Source organism: Mus pahari, chromosome 3 (assembly GCF_900095145.1).
Source record: "Mus pahari chromosome 3, PAHARI_EIJ_v1.1, whole genome shotgun sequence".
NCBI classification, from domain to species: Eukaryota; Metazoa; Chordata; class Mammalia; order Rodentia; family Muridae; genus Mus; species Mus pahari.
The window spans coordinates 41590246-41595818 of NC_034592.1; the positions used below are offsets into that span (position 1 = coordinate 41590246).

Consider the following 5573-nt stretch of genomic DNA (forward strand, 5'->3'; position numbering starts at 1 on the left):
TCATACCAGTCAGAATGGCTAAGATTAAAAATTCAGGTGACAGCAGATGCTGGCGAGGTTGTGGAGAAATAGGAACACTCCTCCATTGCTGGTGGGATTCCAAGCTAGTACAACCACTTTGGAAATCAGTCTGGTGGTTCCTCAGAAAATTGGACATAGTACTTCCGGAGGACCCAACAATACCTCTGTACCCAATTTTTAATGGCTATATTTGAATTTTTGGAGTTCAGCTTCTTGAGCTCTTTGTATATATTGGATATTAGTCCCCTATCAGATTTAGGATTGGTAAAAAATTCTTTCCCAATCTGTTGATGGCCTCTTTGTCTTATTGACAGTATCTTTTGCCTTACAGAAGCTTTGCAATTTTATGACGTCCTATTTGTTGATTCTTGCTCTTACAGCCCATGCTATTGCTGTTCTGTTAAGGAATTTTTCCCCTGTGCCCATTTCTTTAAGGCCTTTCCCCACTTTCTACTCTATATATTTCAGTCTCTGGTTTTATGTGGAGTCCTTTGATCCACTTAGACTTGAGCTTTGTACAAGGAGATAAGAATGGATCAATTCACATTCTTCTGCATGCTAACAACCAGTTGTGCCTGCACCATTTGTTGAAAATGCTTTCTTTTTTCCACTGGATGGTTTTAGCTTCTTTGTCAAAGATCAGGTAACCATAGGTGTGTGGGTTCATGTCTAGGTCTTCAATTCTGTTCCATTGATATACCTGTCTGTCACTGAACCAGTACCATCAGTTTTTAATCACAATTGCTCTGTAGTACAGCTTGAGGTCAGGCATGGTGATTCCCCCAAAGGTTCTTTTATTGTTGAGAATAGTTTTTGCTATCCTAGGTTTTTTATTATTCCAAATGAATTTGCAAATTGCCCTTTCTAATTCAGTGAAGAATGAAGTTGGAATTTTGATGGGGATTGCATTGAATCTGTAGATTGCTTTTGGCAGGATAGCCATTTTTACTATATTAATCCTGTCGATCCATGAGCATGGGAGATGTTTCCATTTTTTGAGAGCTTCATCAATTTCTTTCTTCAGAGACTTGAAGTTTTTGTCATACAGATCTTTCACCTCCTTATTCAAAGTCACACCAAGGTATTTTATATTTTTTGTGACTATTGTGAATGGTGTTGTTTCCCTAATTTCTTTCTCCTCTTGTTTATCCTTAGTGTAGAGAAAAGCCATTGGTTTGTTTGAGTTAATTTTATATCCAGCTACTGTACTGATGCTGTTTATCAGGTTTAGAACTTCTCTGGTGGAATTTTTAGGGACACTTAGATATACAATCATATCATCTACAAATAGTGATATTTTGACTTCTTCCTTTCCAATTTGTATCCCCTTGATCTCCTTTAGTTGTCAAATTGCTCTGGCTAGAACTTCAAGTACTATATTGAATAGGTAGGGAGAAAGTGGGCAGCCTTGGGTAGTCCCTGTAACCTGGTAAAATCAAGACTCTTAAGCTTATAGTTAACCAATTAGATTTATGTATCAATAAAATCACAATTTACAAAATGCCAATAAATAATTTGAGAGCCAATTGATAATAATAAAGCTCTAAACCAATTATTCTAACCTTTTGATAACACCAAGTTGACCTCCATTCTCCTTCTCTCTCCTCTTGAGACCTCTCTGTCTCTCCCTCTCTCTCTGCAAGTCTTAACTCTTGCCTCCCTTTTCCCTGTCTAATCACATACCTCCTCTAAACTAATGTAATTGTACAGGGGAAACCCTACAACATAGCTTTTCTCTGAGAGGCTCTGTTAGTACCCGACTAAGACAGATGCAGATACAGCTAACCATTGGACTGAGGTCAGGGACCCCAATGGACGAGTTAGAGGAAGAACTAAAGTAGCTGAAGAGGATTACAACCCCATAGGAAGGACAAAAGTATCAACTAACTGGACCCCTCAAAACTTCCAGACACTAAACCACCAACCAAAGTGTGGGTCCATGACTCCAGCTACATATGTAGTAGAGTACTGCTTTATATGGTATCAGTGGGAGGGAGAGGGGCTTGGTTCTGTGGAGGCTTGTTGCACCAGTGAAGGAGGAGGTTAGAGGGGTGAGTCAGGAGTGGGTATGTTGGGGAGCACCCTCTTAGAGGCAAAACGGAGGTGAGATGGGGTTGTAGATTGTGAAGCAGAGACTAAGAAGGTGGATAACATTTAAAATGTAAATAAGTGAAATAATTAATAAAAAAAATGTAAGGAGCTGGAGAGATGTGCCCACACTTAAGACAGAGTGATGCTCTTACTGTGGAAGCAGATTGGTTCTCAGCATCCAGCTCAGGAAAGTCACAACCACCTGTAGCTCTGGTTATAGGAGATCTGTCTACATTAGTTTCAGAGGTTCCTGTATTAATGGACCTCCCTCCCCCCATACACAAACAATTAATATAAAGATTTTGTCATTGTTTTCCTTTTAAATGCAAAGCATGCATGTTTGCATGTTACTTATCTATATTTCAAGTTTCATTTCTTCTGGTTAACAAAGTGGTGTTATATACTTACTCATGAGAAGTGTAATGTAATATCATTGTCTTCCATGAATATTTCATTTCAATTTGTCCAGCAGTATTAACAAACCATCAGCTCACGTTTGCCTCAGATAAAGTCATAGTTTTAGGAGATACAGGTGTTTTGGCCCTGACCTTAAGTGATCTTATTAGTGGGCAGCCTAACACTTGGAAGCATATTGAGTCAAATGTTGCCTGACTGCACAGCATATAAGATTATCATTATTGTTAGATGAATACATAGAAGATGGACTAAGTATTTGAGTAAGTATAAACTGATCTTAGTGATTAAGTAAAAGACATTGTTCCACTACAAGAATGTGGATAATGGGATACGTGTAACATGAAAGGAAAAGCGAAAGGAGGATGCAAGGAGTAGATGTTTTGATGCTGGGTTTAGTGGTGATGGAGCATAGGGAAGAGGAGAGAATGAGGGAGGTGCCAGCTAAAACCACACAGGTGTGATAGTGCCATAAAGAAATCTGTTGCTTTGTTTTGTTTTGGTTTTGCTTTTTAAGCGTTAACAAGAACTTAGAGGCTGAAGAGACAACTCAATGTGTACTGCTGTTTCCTGGACCTGAATTCAGTTTCCAGAATACAGGTTGAGTGGTTCACAACTCCATATAACTCCAGCTACAGGAGATCCACTGCTTACTTCGGGCCCCTATTGTCATCTGTACTTACTGGCACATACCTCACACAGAGACATACATATGCAAGTAAGTTTTAAAAATCATTACAAAAAACCCCATGAGTTTGACATATTAAACACTGAATGGAAACATATCAAAAATCTTGAGGTCTTTTAGAAAGTTAGCTTATTTCTCTGCTTGTCTGAAACAAGTGCATTTTTCTCTGAAATGCACAGTAAGAAACTCATGTAAGTCATGACAGTGAGACTCAGGAAGGTGCTTTTGTCCCCTTAAACTTGAGATGTCAGAAATTTTAACTGTTATGTAGCTCACCATGAGCTACAGAAACTCGCTGAGTGTAGTATAAAGTGTGCTCTGATAAATGTCACCTAAAGTGGGAAGCTGTTACCATCCATATACTCCTGTCTATCTCTGTCGTTTGGAGTCAGCAGTTTTCCTTGTCTCAGTTCTCTGATGCATTCATGAGTATTTGATTAAATTTTTATTTGTACCATAACTAATTTGTGTGGATATGTGTGTGTGTGTGTGTGTGTGTGTGTGTGTGTGTGTGTGTGTAATAAAGTCAAATGTCAGTGTGGGAAATTTAAAACTTTAAGCATGTTGGACAAAGAAGCCACTACACTAACTGCTGATCTTTATTTCTCCAAATATAATCCCCCCGCCCCTGCCACCTCATCCCAAGCTGTATAGCAGACCTCATGCTGGCAGATTTCCCTTCCTCCCTGTCCCCATCTCCAAAGGATCATGCTCTACTTCCCCATTTATTCCAATATCCTAGCCCCCAACTCCAACAAGCATTCTTTAGGAAACCCCAACCAAGCCTACCCGAAAAGCAACTAGGACAGTGAAATAGTTAGGTAAGCTTCATATCTTCACATTGCTTCCTGTCCTCCAGCTCTAATCCCACAGTTTCATCCCTAGTTCTGTAGATTACTACTGTTGTGGCCTCTCCTCACTCTCTACAACATCCCCAGAGAACTAAGCAGGTCCTGCTGTAACACCCTGCTTTCCTTCCTCCTTTGTGCACAGCTGACCCACCCCACACCTTTTTTCCCATCCCCATTCCAAAGGATCATTTTTCAACATACTTAGAGACACAACCTACCTGAGACTCCCAGTTACCACACCTGGAAGTTTCTCAGAAGAATTACCTACCAGATAAAACACAACCACCACACCTTGCTATGGACCAGAGACACCAAAAGAAATCAAAGAACAAAATACTCACAAGGACAAGAGAAGGTACCAGTACTTAAAATTACAAGTATCCCAAAGCCAGATGATGGAACAGTGAGATTTAAACAATGACAGCCTGGACATCATATCTCCAGTAGTAGCAAGCAACTATGCAAGAAAGGCAACAGAGCATAGCGTAAGACAGAGACCATAAAATAGCCCTTATGGATATGACAGAGGTTCTTAAAGAGGAAATGAATAAATCCCATAGGAAAACCTATGAAAACACAAAAAGTATAAGGAAATGATTAAAACAAATGAAGACATAAAAGTGAAAACAAAATCAATAAAAAATATCTAAACTGAGGGAAATCTAGAAATAAAAACTTTGGGAATTTGAACAGGAACCTCAGAGGCAAACCTTCCCAAAAGAAGAGATAGAAGAGACAATCTCAGGCACTGAAGACAAGATAAAAGAAATGGATATCACAGGCAGGAAAATGTTTAATCTTGTGGCAAGCCGCCACATTCTGCCATTGCAAAATGGCGCCCGACCCGAAAGGGGGAAGGGAGAGAAAAAAACAGCTTGCCAGGCTCCACGATGAACCAGCACAGAGATGCTAATGAGGTTCGGAAGTAAGCACCAATCACAGGCAGACACGTTCCCCTTANGGCTATATAAACCAGAGGGTTTTCGGGCTCGGGGTCCTTTTGCTTCAGCAAGCAAGAGAATAAAGAAGTTGTGGAAGAATCTCTGCATGTCGTAGTCCTTTTATCCTGCAGGCAGGAGCGACGGGCGCGACATTTGGTGCCGAAACCCGGGAATCAACATCTGTGGCACAGCGGGGACCCCAGTTCGTCTGGTGAGATTCAGAACCACACACCCTAGGATCGTCCGGTAAGAGGTACGCCGGATTAGTTCTGAGAGACATGCTTNTTTAGGGTATTGATCCTTTGTGGGTAGCTTTGAGTACTCCTGTGCTTATCTTCTTCCTCTGCATAAATTGTCATCCTAGCCGCGAGTGTACATGTTAAAGCAGGACAGCCAGTAAGCCGGGTTTAAATAAATCAGTAACATGGGAAATTCATCTTCAAAACAGATGATTGGGGCTTTAGAGGCCCTACTGAAAGAGAGAGATTTAAAAATATCAGAAAAGTATTTAGAGAGATTCTTAAAAGAAGTGGATAGGATTGCACCTTGGTTTATCTGTAGTGGATC

The 5573-nt window shown here is 40.3% G+C and overlaps 1 pseudogene across 1 annotated transcript in view; it reads left to right on the forward strand.

Annotated features, from left to right (window-relative positions):
* The window catches only part of LOC110317878, a 110777-nt pseudogene that overhangs the window by 11054 nt on the left and 94150 nt on the right, over positions 1–5573 (forward strand). The window contains exon 2 of the transcript XR_002380346.1: positions 5138–5217. The product of XR_002380346.1 is annotated as a cathepsin B pseudogene (transcript). The remainder of the gene's footprint in view (positions 1–5137; positions 5218–5573) is intronic.